The sequence below is a fragment of the Gymnodraco acuticeps genome, unplaced genomic scaffold (genome assembly GCF_902827175.1).
Source record: "Gymnodraco acuticeps unplaced genomic scaffold, fGymAcu1.1, whole genome shotgun sequence".
Taxonomy (NCBI): domain Eukaryota; kingdom Metazoa; phylum Chordata; class Actinopteri; order Perciformes; family Bathydraconidae; genus Gymnodraco; species Gymnodraco acuticeps.
Genome location: NW_022989953.1, coordinates 1,661,590 through 1,677,658, shown reverse-complemented (window position 1 = coordinate 1,677,658; position 16,069 = coordinate 1,661,590). Strand labels below are relative to the sequence as shown.

Sequence of the window (16,069 nt, the reverse complement as noted above, 5' to 3'; positions counted from 1 at the left end):
TAAAACCATAGAAACTGTTAAGTGTATAGTGGTCTCTTATTTTTATTTTTTAAAACTACTTAACATTAATTTTGTTAAAATGTATTTAAATTATTCTGTCATCCTGTACACAATCTGTCTCAATTACTCTGGCTCTGTTTGCGTCTTTCACGCCCAATACCTTGAGGTTTCATTTAAAAAAGGGTTGGAAAAAGTGTCGTTCACACACTGCACTGTAGGTGCAATTCTACAGTGCATTTAGAGGCAACAGTTTGCTTCTAATTTGGCAAAAACAAATACTTAGAGAAAGAAGCTAAGGTGTATGTGTTATGATTGAGATGTTACTTTTCATCAATTCACTTTTCCCTAATTCTCCAATAAAACATCAATTAACAGTCAGTATTTTTCCTAGTGTACACTCAGCAGGGAACTTGTAAATCCAAAATCCCTCACCCAATGCAAAAGTGCAACATTTTGTATGATGGATCTCGGGATATTGATCACCTGCTCAAAGACTTTTTCTGCAACAGCGTGCATGTCTGTTCTGTAAAGGTATGTCCTAAGGGGTGTCAAACTCAATTTCTTCGCGGGCCACATCAACATTAAGGTTGCACTCAAAGGGTCGGTTGTAACTTTAAGACTATATAAATATATATATATATGTTTTATATTACATGATTGCCTCTGCATTGGATTATTAGTGGATAGGGTAATAACTTCATAATTAACTACGTCTGAGAGCAGAGGTTTAGGGCAAATCATTTCAAATAATCGCAAGTCTCTTCAGTGCGCATGTCACAAAATGGAATGCATTGTGGGACATGTAGTTTATGGACATTGTGCTTCTGTAAAGTGTCATCATGAAACCGTATAATAAATGTTTTATATTTTTTGCAAGCTCTTGCGGGTCAAATAAAATGAAGTCGGAGGCCGGATCTGGCCCCCGGGCCTTGAGTTTGACACCCGTGTCCTAAGGTCTTCTTTGAAAAAATGATGGTACCCAAAAGACATTGGGATATATTTGTCTCAAATTGTCTTTGCATAAATCAGTCGGAAAGCCAACCTCTATTGGTGAAGTGGTAAAAGATTGGGAACCATTTAAATTGATATTTATTTTCTGATAAAAAATGCAAATGTGGTGTACATCAAAATAAAATAACTAAATCTTTCTAGGTAAATTTAACGTGGAAACATCAAACCACTGAGCCTATTATAACCACTCTTTGATGAGCACCACGAACAGCAATTGGAAGCTGCTAAGACAATGAGTACCTCTTTTGTTCTTTTCTTCTTTTATTATAAAAAACAATTACTAAAAATGTTTTTGACATTAAACAGTTACTATGTTTAACACAAATCTGGTCGGCCCCATGCCACCACAGTCCTTGTCCACACAGAGCCAGTCACTTCCTAAACGTTGAGCACAATGACCGAACAATGAGAGAGAGAAAGAAACAGCACAGCAACAAGCCCATCATTGAGCCCCGTGTACAGTTTCAATATAAAATGGAAAACACTGACCTCAGGTTTGTGTGCTTTAATTTGCAATGCAAATAGTCTCTTTTGTCCTTCATCTTTTATAGCCTACTGTACAACCATGTATTGACAATATGCACTGCGCACAGGTATGGTTGTGAATTTATGTGTGTGTGTGCAGGGGACTGTTTGTGTTTACTGTTCACACTCCTGTTCTCGGCTGACAGGGACTCTGGCAGCACTCTCACCCCTGTCAGAATGACGGAAAGAGAACAGGTAAGGGGGAAAAACTGAGCCATTTGTTTACAGCACAGTGGCGACACTCTGACATTGAGGGCAGCGGCTAACACTCCCACACCTAAACGCTTCACTCGTCCACCTCCACCAGCTGCATAGGTCAGAGGGAACACAATGTCACAGTAATCATAAACACAACCCGACCAGAACAAACCAAAGACACACTGAGCGGTCTCTAAAATGGCCACTCTTATCGAACCCACTGGGGGATGACCTTCCAAAGGTCAAAATCTAAAAGTGGACCTGAAGCAGTTAAACAGAACACTGCACCAATCTGTGAGACATTAGAAGACCTGCTTTGTGTCTAAAGAGCAGTCAGTGGTGTGTGTACATACTATATGGAACCGGTTTATAAGCAAGATGATGGGACTTTTAAGCATTTCCTGTAAAAACCTGGAGTGTGAAACCCGGGAATGAGCGCCTCAATCCCATCATGCACAGGTCTCAGCTGTGGGATATTTGTAAAGGAGGGTATGAAGAGCTTAGGAGGCACCATGAAGTATTTTTAGCGGCTGGATGTGAGGACAGTTGACAGGGGTTAGGGCTGAGATAAATCGCTCTGTCAAATCCTCGTCTTCCCTGAGCTGAGATACAGTGGACATATATAGGGAGGGATGGCGCTTTAAAACCTATTAATGTTCTGCAGGATGTCAGGACACACTCACAAAAATCTCCAGCTGGACACAGACATGTTTCCTGCTCGCTACGGGGTCTTCTGATAACAGGCAGCCTGCTTCCTTTCCTCTCACCTTCTTACCTGCCACTTTGCTGTTCTCTCACTTAGCGATAGCTTTCTTTCACACCTCCTCCCTCTGCAGTCTTGCATGTTGTGATGAATGGTGTTCTCACAGGTTGGTGACACCGTAAGAGACGAAAGCTATGCATGTTTAATGTCTCCTGTTCATAAATTACTGCTGCGCCATCCACCTTGATCCAGCTTGAATACATTTGCTCTTCTTTCTCTGTCTCTCAAATGATTATTAAGGCATTTCCGTGTACTGAGTTGCAAGTTTCATGAGAACAAAATTTAATCTCGTGAGGAAGATTAGAATATATTTGAACAGTCACAAAGGAGGGGGAAAATCCCCAGAATGTAACAATTGTATTTACTCAAGTATTACTGTTCTGCAAATTTGAGGAACTTGTAGTTCATTTGAATATTTCCATATCATGTCTTTCACAGGGAAAAGTCGTTTTTTTTAGTTATTTCAGTCTTAAAACTTTAGTTTGGGGTTACTTTACATATAATAACATTAGCGTGTATAAATATGAGGTTTTGCATGAATTGAACTTTACTGTTTTTCAATGCTTTAATGTTCAAAAAGGTCTTTATTTTCTTATACTACCTGTGCTGCAGCACCTCTTTTCGCCCTCTGTCTGAAACCAGAGCCCAGTCTGCTCTGATTGGTTAGCTGGCCGGCTCTGTTACTGTTAATTGGTCAATTGGTCTAGTTATTAAATGATATGTGTCAGAGACACTTGATTGGCAACTTCATTTATTTCTAATCATTTGGTGTGTTTGTATGTTTGGCCAATGGGTACTTGATAATGAACAATGACATGTTATTGATTTATTCATTTAACTAAAGTAAAGGATCTATATAACTCTTTCAACACTGTGTGTACATGCATACACTGTATAATGTACTACCATAAGTGTCTGGTTGCGTGTGTGTGTGGCTGTGTGTGTGAGGCACGGAAAGATGGAGCCTTTGTCATTGTCATCGCATGGCAGTAGAGTCACGTCCTTGTCCATTCTGCCAGTTTCACTCTCAATGCTATATTGAGAAGTGTCATTACTCATTGCTGACAATGTGTTGGAGACCTGGTGAGAGATGGACAATATCAAGGCCAGCAGCGGTGGTGACAGGAACGTACAGCTATGTAATGTGGAATAAACTCGTGGATATGCAGCCATGTCATGCAATCAGTCAGTTACACACACAGTGACAGCAGTTTGTATATGTGAAAAGTTCATATTACAAAAGCACACTATTCTGATGGCCTGTCCTTAAATGTTGGTGTCAACAGCACAATATGTCACACTTTGTTAGAGTATACTCAAGAAAGCATAAACACGTGTCATCTTAGTCAACAGAATGCAGCTAGAGACTGTTGACTAATGCTTATTTCAAATATTCAATTAGCTGCATTAATTAACACTGTGCCAATGTGATTATGTGTACAATCGCACCTGCGACAGATAACGGTGTAGAGGGTGAAAGGAACAAAATCGAGACGCAACTGTTTCAAAACAAGCTCATTATAAAATGAAGTCATGTAAGCGCTTTGAGCACCAGGGAAAGCGCTTTATAAATGTAATGTATTATTATTATAAGTGTTTATTACTATACATTTGTATTATATGGTTTAGGTATTAGAGCACATTGCAGTAGTGCATGCAGTGTCATGTTCAAGTGTTCTACCGCAACTACTTATCCTTTCCTGTTCAAACATGTCTGTTTTTTGTGAATTGGGTAAGAAAGTATTGTTTGAATCTTGACCAGCATGCTTTGAGTTTATCAGCCCCACCACTGTATTAAATGTGCATTTATAAACCTTACATTTTCTCCCGACAGGTATAATATTTGAGATGTTTTAAGCATCATGGTTCAGGTCTTCTTGAATTTGTTATCCTCCACTGACCTGAAACAGTCATCAATCTGATGATCCACGTTTCCCTTGACACAGTCAGACTTCTCTCTCATGTGAAGCAGGTACGGCACCAAGAAGGGAAGCTTTCAACTAAATCTAAGATACCTGAGCACCCTTTTCAGAATCTATTTTTGGTTTATCTTCTTAACTTGTCACCTCTTTTAAGGATTATTTTCCTAAAACTTAACCACACTAACTGTGTTATTAAACATGAATACTCCTCGAAGTCAAATGTATCAATTCCAATGTATTGAAACGGACTTCATGACCAAATGCCCTTTATAAGTTCAGAAGTTGATTGTAAAACTTGCCCAATTATTATTTTTAAGTATTATTAGGAAATACTTGTAATATACTTTACATTTTTTGCTACATATACTTCTACTCCACTACATTTTGGAGGGAAATAATGTACTTTTTACTCAACAACAAATATTTAACACTCATAATCAATTGCTCTTTTGTACTGTACATATAAATCACATTATAAGCTTTAATGATATGAGGCAGTGCTGTGCTACTAAGGTACCCAGAATGATAAAAAGTAACTAAGATTGGCTCAAGATTGAAAAAACAACAATAAATGCTGGACATGTATTTTTTGGAGGAAAAAAAACTGAAAAACTATTATTCTATAAATATGATACTAGAAAAGGGCCTATATTGATACATGAAGTATCATGTACATGTACTTCATGTATCAATAATGATTACACATAAAAGGAATATGCTGTCGTATATATCTAATAAGTGACATGTCATGTATGGTGTTAGAGAAGATAACAAATTGAAAAATTATAAAAAGAAAAATGTCACAAAACTATTTAACATTAAAGAGAATAATGACAAATATTTACAGTAAATATAAATATATCATAAAACAAAAATAAACTAAGTATAACAAATGTATCACAAACTGCAGTAAATTAGAGATGAACATTACATTTTGCTAATCATACTTCTGTACTTCTACTTAATTATCAATTGAGAACATTTATTTGTAATGCGGTAAGTGTCCCTAATTTTTCTCAAGTGAAGCATGTGGTATATTTTTATCACTGCACGCTTTATTGTGTAATTGATCATTTTAATATTTCACCTGGTGTGAAACAAAACCTTGTTAGAATTAGCACAGTACTGAATTATAAACATCTATTTTTGAAGGTGAAGGTCTTTTTTTCTGCTCTTGTAAATCAACATGACATTAAGCCATTTGGCTCCTATAAAGCACTCAGTCCCATGCATACAAGCTTAGCAACATGTGTAAGTTTGCAGATAAATTAAGCAATTTGAGCAAAATATGGAGGAGCCGATGTTAAGGCAGACAGAGAATGGACAAAAGGCGGTAAACAGAATTAAGAAATGAGCTACAGAACAAGCTAAGGAGAGATAGCGTGAGTGGGATGGAGACAGAGAGAGGAAGATTATTGGTGTTGTTTGGTACAATGAGAGATGCTGTGCTGTGGATGCGAGCTGTGACTTCTTAGTCATATCCAGAAAGCCTTACTGAACATTGAAGCATTAGTAAGAAAAAATCTATTTGCAATTGCAGACTGAGAATTTTGCTCAGGATGCAATATTACATTTCATTCAGTGTGCAAAAATGCATAAAACATAACAAAAGCAAAAATAAATAGGCTTTTGGACTCGGATTATTTTGCCTCTTATCAGTTGTTGCATGTGAATAGTGCCTGGCAATGCTTCCCTGAAGGTAAGAAAATGTTCTGCATAACTGTTGTTCTGCACGACACAGCCAAAATAACACGGAATAATACACAAACAAGTCCATGTCTTGGAGCGCGCATTTCGTAAATTGAAATGCATTCTTCCATTAATTCACATATTGATCGGTTGCAGAAAAAAAGCAATAGAAGGGGAATAAATTACGCTTTCAATTCGGAGTTTTGCTTATAATAGGAATCATTCATCAGTCGCCTCGCTCCCTCTTGGGCTGTGTTACAACAAACTAACAGCTCGCACGGCGGAATTAAAAACTGATTTTCTCCACCTTCGCTCACAGCACTTATCAATTATCAACAGCCAATATTTCTTGCCACGATAACATTAGTTATGCCAATAAATTCACCATGGAATATTTCCGCTCTGCGTTAGAGAGGAAACAAAGAGAGCTTTGGGCAAACAAAGAAATTGTATTTCTTAAACACAAAAAAAAACGAAACTACTCTGCGGTGCAATAATTGAAAAATAGGAAAGTGGCATCAAGGCAGCTTGACTACCATGATCTCAGATGAGAGATTTAAAGCTCAGCTTCCCAACAGAGTCATTCCACAAGTCAAACCCCTGGCTTATTGAAACAAGCTTTTTAATATGCCATGAGTTAGTTACAGATTCTTTAGAAGCGCCGGCTGCTCTGAACTCGTGTTTGATGGGCCACTTGAGACGGTGCAGAGGCGTGGGGTGGGGGGTGTGGTGGGGGGCTAGAGGTTATGGACAGGGAAAGGGACAATACATGTTTTGATGATATGGGTCCCAGAGCGTGAGGAGATTAATTGATAGTGAAATAACGAGAGCTTCTAACCACCCTGCTTCACTAGAGGACTCCTCCTCTCTCATATTATTCTTTTTTGTTTTAGGATGTCTTCCTCTCTGCCCGGCTCCTCCGACAATCTTTTTTTTCATCTTTGTTTGTCTTGCTATCCTTTGCCTAATTCATGCACGTTGTGACTGTGTGTGTAAGTAAATATGCTTTGGGAGAGACAGAGACATTAAAGCATTTGTCCACAGGACAGATATAATACTTAATAATTTCCCCTGAGAGAGTTTGATGGCATCTCACATTTAAGCAAAGACAAAATGGTTTAAATTGGGTTTAACTTTGATTCAAACAATTGTACAAATACTAAGAGCTTTACTAGGGGTAATTGTATTAGGGTTAACTTTAAAAACCTCTGTTACTAGGGTTTATTCTGAAATGTGACTGTAAAAAGTGCATTACAAAAGGCCTGAAGGCTCAACTGATTGTGTGAAGTGACATAATTGCTGCTGAGAGGCCACTCCCCCCACCAATACAGTACTTAAAGGGGATCTATCATGCAAAATGCACTTTTGTACGTCTTTTACACATGAATATGCGTGTGTCAGGGAACTGTGTCGAAAACACAACCCTCTCTCTTTTCCTCCATACCCAAATCTCTAAAAACGGGGCTACAACGGATCTGATACAGATTTGAAATATCTCTGACGTCAGAAACGAGGAGCTCCGTCTATACTGTATGGGCAACTCTCCACCTATCAGGAGGAGACAGCCACGGCAATAGAGTGGCAAAGTCACGCCCATCTACTTCCGGTCCATGGGACCTTATTTCGGAAAAATAATGTATTGAAGTCAATGGAGAGAGAAAACGTATCTTTCGATCCCGTTTGAATTGTGCCATGAATTACACATAGGGCTATGATGTTTGTCAATCTTAAACAATACTTTTCATGTAAAAAAAGTCACAGTTTGTCGTAAAACTGTTGAAATATAAGACTATGAAAAATACGCAACTAGAAAGACTACAAATCCCAGAGTGATGTCAAGTGATGTCACAATTGTTTTCCTCCACTAAGAGATAGCTAAGATCAGTGCCATATAGATATAATCTATCTATACAGTATATGGCGCTGGCTAAGATAAGATAACGTTAACAAGATGCCTGTGTGCTTAGTACCAGGTTGTTATCATACCAGCAATGGGTCTTGCTCGTTATTTCGCTTCCCGTCTGATGAAAGAACCAGCTAGCACGTTAGTTAGCATTACAGCCTTGTCATTTTTATTAGCCTTAATATAAAGTAACATTAAGTAACCCAAAATGTTAAACAGTAAGAGTAGTAGTCATATTTCGTGAACCCTTTGAAGAGTACTGTCACTGGTGTGATCATTCTATAATACACAATTTAAGCCCGGGGGAGAAATGCTAACGCTAGCATCGGCGATCGCCGATCTTTTCTACTTCATGCTATCTGCACAAATGGTTGACATTAAACATTAAAAAGACCATGCAGTTCAGAGAGAATCAAAGGAAGGCAGGCAGGCAGCTTTGCATGACATTATTCTGGACGTGTTTTATTGTGGTGATAGTGAGGGTCAACACATCCTCACTCCCAGGTCGGCCTATGTTGACGTTATGTCAAGTCCCCTGTCGGCTTTTTCCAACGCAAGGGGGGGGGGCCTTAGCGTCCATTTTCAACGCAAGGGGGGGGCCCTTAGCGTCCATTTTCAGCTTTCCGGGATGTCCATATACTTCTATGGACGCTCATGGAAGCACGGCGTTCGTTTGTGTCGACTGCCCTTAAAGGCAATGTGAGCGTCCATTCTCATTGGATAACGGAGAATTGTACACCCGGAAGTAAGTATTCCCCTTACTGTCGATTTATTTTACAGTGATATCTGCACTACTCATCGACTAAAAAACACCAGATTATCCTTGTTAATTACACAACATTGATTGGTTTAAATTGTGTGCAATGCTTTTGTATTTTTCCCCTAAGATTCGGAGAAACAAATGTTTTTTCGAGTAAAAATGGCAGAAGACACTACACTACCCAGAATCCCCAGCTATCGTTTGGACTACACCATGTGCTCTGTTTGACAAACCCCGTGATAGTCCTCAAGCTCTGTGATTGGAGAGTGTGCTCCGAGGGTTACGCCGAGCCTCGAACAGCACTTGAAATGGGATGGAATCACGGCAGACTGTCCAAAACTGGATTTGAACGGGTCCACCGCGTCCCCCCTCCCCCACCTCGTCCCCAGAACTACAAATGCTGGCTATTCTGTTTCGCAACATGTTCTGTATCTATGGCACGTCTCTACTGGGAGTTGTAGTTTTAAAAGACGTTTTCGTATTTCCCATAATAAGAAGTTGCCAGTATTAAACTGTGTACATCCCTGGAGGTTTAGGGGATAGGAAACACTCACATTTAAAACATATAATTAATAAATGGGTGAAAATTGCTTGTGCCCATAATGGGCAGCATTAATATACACACATGCCAGCTAAGGTCAGAAGAGCTTTATTTAACAGCTGGTCTTATGTTTGTGACCCCTGTTGTTAATTGATAACATTACATTACATTACATTAATTGATAAGCCTGAAACATGCACTTGTTAAGGTTCAGAGGCACATTTTGCAAATATGGCAGTAGCCATCGATCAGCTTAAGATAAGATATACTTTATTGATCTCAAGTTGGAACATTTGCATTACATCAGCATGTGTAACAGTTAAATATGCAGTGGTGTTTATTTGTAAATCATTTAGTATAATCACACAAATTCTGTGTTTTATATTCAACAATTCTGTGTTCTTTATTTATTGATTGTTCAATACCTGACAAGGTCGGAGATGAAATATCTACATACATCTTATAAGAGTATAATACATTATGTATAATATCAGTTCAAATAAGTGCTTCAACATAGTTAACATTGCTGGAGGTACGCACAAATATTGATAGATGTCTTGTAATGCACTATTGAGGAACCTGCGACCCAAGTTTTTCATTCAATGCATAACTACACCATAGTTGTGTAGGCCTATATGATATGTCAATAAACCTTAGAAAATCTTGAAATCTTGAAAGGGATGTGCAAAATAGTCATTATATACAGTCTTTAATTAACTATTAGTAGAGAATAACGAGTAATTAATATACTTTATAGGGATCCTATTAATATCTAATAATAAAAATAATGAAATTCAATAACATGCTTTAACCACTAGGTGTCCCTTTATATCAGCTGTGCACCTTTATGGTGTAAATACAGCCTATCTACCAATTGGATCAAATATAAAAGTCAGCCGAATTAGTGTTGATACTGCAAGGAGACGTATTGTGTGAAAAATAAATGTAAGATGTTGTTTAATGGCTGATATATTTATGATCCACGTCACGTTTTCAGTTCCTCATGTTTGTCTAGAAGTCTTCTCATCAGGGCTATATAAATACAGAACTACGGCAGATATGTAATATTTAATGCAGCCGAACCGTGTATTACCATGCCGTTATGTGATGACTTCCAAAGAGAAAAGCAAGCACACTCGGAATAAAGTATTATTGTATTTAAAAAAAAAATGTTTTCGGTCTGTTTCCGGTATTTGTTAATGACGATGTGCTGTGAGATGTGAGACTGGAATTGCACAGGGGGAAATAACGTAGGCTATCTTTAGATGCGGATTTTGTTAAACTAATATGTTTGCGCTGTGGACCAACACTATACATTGACGGGGAAGGGGGTAGTAATAAAGATAACACCATTAAAAACAGTTACACAACAGAACAGAAATAATATCGATAGCAGCGTCCCTAGCAACCACCTTGGTAACAATGAAAACGTTATGGACGCAATTTCCTGAAGTAATCTTCGTAATAACTAGCAAACTAAAGATCATGTACATCCACTGCACACATAATCTGAAATAACAACTCATATTTCTCGCATCAAATGACATCAAAACGCATTTTAATGGCCAAACTAACTTTAAAATAGGCATTTTCCATCGAGAATAAAACGAAGTTCGGCCATGTTTTTTTTTTCTGCAGGGAGAAATTTGAAGATCACGTGACGTCAAACAGAGCACATGGTGTAGTCCAAACGATAGCTGGGGATTCTGGGTAGTGTAGTGTCTTCTGCCATCCTTTACTCCGAAAACATATTTGTTTCTCCGAATCTTAGGGGAAAAATACAAAAGCATTGCACACAATTTAAACCAATCAATGTTGTGTAATTAACAAGGATAATCTGGTGTTTTTTAGTCGATGAGTAGTGCAGATATTACTGTAAAATCAATCGACAGTAAGGGGAATACTTACTTCCGGGTGTACAATTCTCCGTTATCCAATGAGAATGGACGCTCACATTGCCTTTAAGGGCAGCCGACACAAACGAATGCCGTGCTTCCATGAGCGTCCATAGAAGCATATGGACATCCCGGAAAGCTGAAAATGGACGCTAAGGGGGGGCCCCCCCCCTTGCCTTGAAAATGGACGCTAAGGCCCCCCCCCCCTTGCGTTGGAAAAAGCCGACAGGGGACTTGACATAACGTCAACATAGGCCGACCTGGGAGTGAGGATGTGTTGTGAGGGTAGTCAATCGTTTTGTTGACAAGACAGTAGTGACGGCCATCTTGGTGACGTGTGTTGTTGTGAGAGTCTGACTGCGAGACCAGAGATGTAGTTCATTAAGCGTTTCACACAAACAAATGTGTTACTTCACAGTTTTACGACACATTTTTTTTTTTTTGACTTGCAAAATTATCTTTTAAATTGACAAACATCATATGTAATTCGTGGCACAATTCAAAAAAAGATAATAAGGGCTAAAAAAGAGAAAATAGAGTGAAATGAGGCATGGCTAAAATGCATGATCTGTTTGGTATTTTGAAAAAAAAACTTTACAGACATGTTTTATATAGGTATGGCCCTACAATATATTATTCAAATATAGCATGATAGGTCCACTTTAAGCGACACTGAAATCTAAAAAGTTTAGTGTGCAAACTCGACCAGATAGGTTCAACTGCTGATTCCAGAAGCATGTGTAAGTTATATTTTGTTTCTAGACCTCTGTGTCTCATTATACTCTGTATAATTGTTCTGTAGTTATTCTTGCTAAAATTGTGTTTTGAAATCTCAGAACAGCTAAGATACCTGTTTTTCAGGCAGACATCTGGGTAAACTTATTTTTACAGAAATCTTAAAACTGAACCATTAGCTTCTTAGGGTTTAACTTTGATTTAAACAATTGTACAAATACTAAGGGCTTTACTAGGGGTAATTGTATTAGGGTTAACTTTAAAAACCTCTGTTACTAGGGTTTATTCTGAAATGTGACTATAAAAAGTGCATTACAAAAGGCCTGAAGGCTCAACTGATTGTTTGAAGTGACAGAGTTTCTGGTGCTCATCAAGTTAAGTAATTAAAGGGGCTTGGGCCCACAGCTGTGACAACTCAGCAATCAGGACTGGTGTCCAATTTAGGCAGCACCTTCCTGGAGCGTCAGACTGACAAAGACAATAGAGTTCTGCGGGAGTTTAAGACTGACAAAGACAATAGAGTTCTACGGGAGTTCAAGACTGACAAAGACAATAGAGTCCTGCGGGAGTCACGAGGGAGGCAAAGAGGAGGCAAATCCTACTTTGACTGAGCTAAGTATCGCTGGTGTTTTTTTATCCCCTCATGCTAAAAACATGTGTATTTTCTCCATTCCTGTTCATGTGTCCTCTCGCAATTATTACTGGCCCCGTGCATCTCCTAATCGTTATAACTGGCCTGCTCTCGTCTATCCCACATGCTCCACTGAGCTTATTCAAGTTTGTATCTTCTTGGTCGAATGCACTTATTGTAAGTCGCTTTGGATAAAAGCGTCAGCTAAATGCAATGTAATGTAATGTTAATATGTTCTAACTATCATTGGATTTATGTTGTTGCAGAGTAACATAGTCATAGCCAAGTCATAGCCATGTTTCCATTTGTCCCAATCTTCCGCGATCTCAACCATGATTTCCGCCAACGCTGTCACTCACTACTGATTTAAATGTTAATAATAAGCAAAAATAATACCTATGTTTTAAAGAACCATCATTTCCCTTCAGAGAGTGACTACACGTTTGAATGCTTGATAGATTATTACTTTAATGTATTTATAATTTGGAAATAGTTTTTGTAAAAAGACAAAGAGAGTCAGCCTTTCTAGTGTCTCTGTTAGACGGCATAGCTATGAAGGGCCGTGTAGGCCACAATTCAAACTCACCTCGCACACACACTACTGAAAACATCTCGCCTTGCACACACACTACTGAAATACTCTCACATTCACTACTGAACACCTCACACACACACTACTGAAAACATCTGGCCTTGCACACACACTACTGAAATACTCTCACATTCACTACTGAACACCTCACCCACACACTACTGAAAACATCTGGCCTTGCACACACACTACTGAAATCCTCTCACATTCACTACTGAACACCTCACACACACACTACTGAAAACATCTGGCCTTGCACACATACTACTGAAATACTCTCACATTCACTACTGAACAACTCACACACACGCTACTGAAAATTAACGTCATACACACACTATTGAAATCCTCTCACATTCATTACTGAACACCTCACACACACACTACTGAAAATTAACCTCACACACACACTCCTGAAAAACATTTTACTGAAAGGTTCTCAGTAGGGAATGTGCATGTGTTTCACCTATGTGTGTGTGAGGGGATTCTTGCTGTAACGGAAGTCATTCTAATGTAACGGAAGTCATTCTAATGTAACGGAAGTAATCTGCTAGTGGTCTCTTTGCTAGCCCCGTTAGCTTCATTAGCTCCAGGCTGCTACTCGGACGTGTTTGTTGTGTTGATGCCTGGTGGAGTATTCTTCATTGAAATATCGCACTTATCTTATGGCTCTGCGGTTCAAACAGACCGTCTATGAATGCAGTTTATTCGGTAAGTGAAATTCAAGCACTTTATTTCTTACTTGTCTTTTTATTCAGCTAACAAGCGAGACGAAGCTACATCTGTGCTAACGATGCTATCCGTAGCATACAAGTTAAAACATAATGGAGAAGTGTAAAACATTAAGAAGGATTATACTGTAAAACATAAGGCTTCTCGGTGAGGTTGGTAAAATAAGGTCATGCTTGTACATTAGTTAGTTTGCTAGTTAGGTAACTGTATGCATTGTTATTGTTAATTTAAAATAGCTATGCTCGACGATGCAGACAGCTAGCGTCACATTAGTGTTGAAGAGCAGAGTACGGTATGAGATTAACCTCACTATAAGATATGTGTATCTGAAAAATATGAATCTCACATTTCCAGTTGGTTCCAGAAATAACGTTGACGTAGATATTGCAATATGGTTTGTTGAGCTGGAGTTGATTGTTGAAGCTTACTGGTTAACGTTGTTGTTTTTATTAATATTATTACCAATACTTACTTAGCATTTTATTATCATAACACTGGAGAAACCGATTTATTGTGGCAGCAGAACGTGAACATGTAACTTAATGCCTGCATTTGAGGACGAAAAATAGCTCAGTCAATGCTTTAGGGACAAGGAAATGATTTGTTTAAATATTAGATATGACGTTATGTGTGCTTCTGTGACAATGAAGCTTATTCATTGCATTACATTTGTTGAAGTTGTTTGTCTTTTACCCTTACGTGTGTGTGGGCTTTGATATCCAGCACTTTTTTTTAAGGATAACAAAAAGATTATCACATGACATTTGCATGTAAAAAAAAGTCTGTGACCAACACATTGTTACTTTACATATACATCTGTTTGTTTAAAGTTTCCAGGTGATGCAGACAGACCAGAGGATGCTGACCACGAGAGACAGACCTATTCCTAACATCAGTGAACTTCAGCATGGACTCAAGGTACAAAGACTCCTTTCATACTGTACAAAGAATCGAGAAACGTTCTGGTTTAAATAGATAAAGTAACAACTATAATCAGCTTTCACATTTCAATGTATTTAAGGCAATTATTATTTTACATTGTGAGAATTGCTACCATTTGTCTCTACATATTGTCTGTAAAAGACGTGGTAAAAGTGGTTCTTGCAGTGAGACAACCGAGCAGTTGAATATTATTTAATAAGATATTTTAATGTTGATTAACTGCAGACTGTTCATTCATAATCTGATTATCTTTGTAGTACAAAGTGATGAATTAAAAAAACACATTAAAATTAAAAAAATACATTATTTCTACAGCCGCTAAATAAACAAACCTTTCATAAATAACACACTTGCTCTGCAATAATGTCATATGTTTGTCATTTCTGTTAGGAAAGGACATACCTGAAGGACACAACTGCTTCACCATTTTCTCAGAGGGGCAAGAAGAAAATGAAAAGCTGATTTCAGATTAAAGACCAATACAGGACATTCACTAAGAAACTACACTTTTATTGTGAACACAAAGTCAAACAGGACCATCATTTGTTTGTGACAGCTGAGCCCAGTATGTGCTCACAGATGCAGTTAGGGGGTTTCTTCATCAGGCCTGGTCCTCCTCCCAGAGAAAGACCTCTCCACCTCAGTCCTCTCCAGCCAAACCCACAGACAGGACATCCGTCATGCTGAGGTTTCTCCCAAAGTCTCTGCACGCTGTCTCAATTGATCCACACTGTGAATATGAGGGGGAAATGTGTGTCATAAATGCTTTAGACAATAAGAAATATGAAGTTAACTGTTAGGAATGGCTCATTGTTTTTTAAATAGACAAAACTATTACTGTATTTCAATATCTCATGTCTGAAAGTTTAATTTAAAAGAAGAAGAGGCCCCAAAAATAAAGATTGGTATATCAATAAATGTAGTTGATTTTGTCTTTTTAATTGTTTAAAGTAGATAGAACTGGTGCTTAAGAGTTTGAATACAGTCTGGTTGCGGAGGAGGCACACAGGTAAGAGCATATAGCTACCATCACATGTAACTAAGCTTGACTTGAATTTATTAAAATTAAGTAACAGCAACAAATCAATAACAAATCATGCAAAAATGTGAATCTTTGCTGGGTCCACTGTTGAATTTACCACATATTGTATGTTTTAGAAACCTTAAGGCATTTATAGATTTGTATGCAAGTAACATCCCAAAACTCAATACCTTAGATTATTATTGAAC

At 38.1% G+C, this 16,069-nt stretch overlaps 1 protein-coding gene across 1 annotated transcript in view; it reads right to left on the bottom strand.

Moving 5' to 3' along the window:
• cdh13 (cadherin 13, H-cadherin (heart)) overlaps window positions 1-16,069 on the bottom strand; it is a 467,262-nt gene that overhangs the window by 282,433 nt on the left and 168,760 nt on the right. The window lies entirely within an intron of this gene.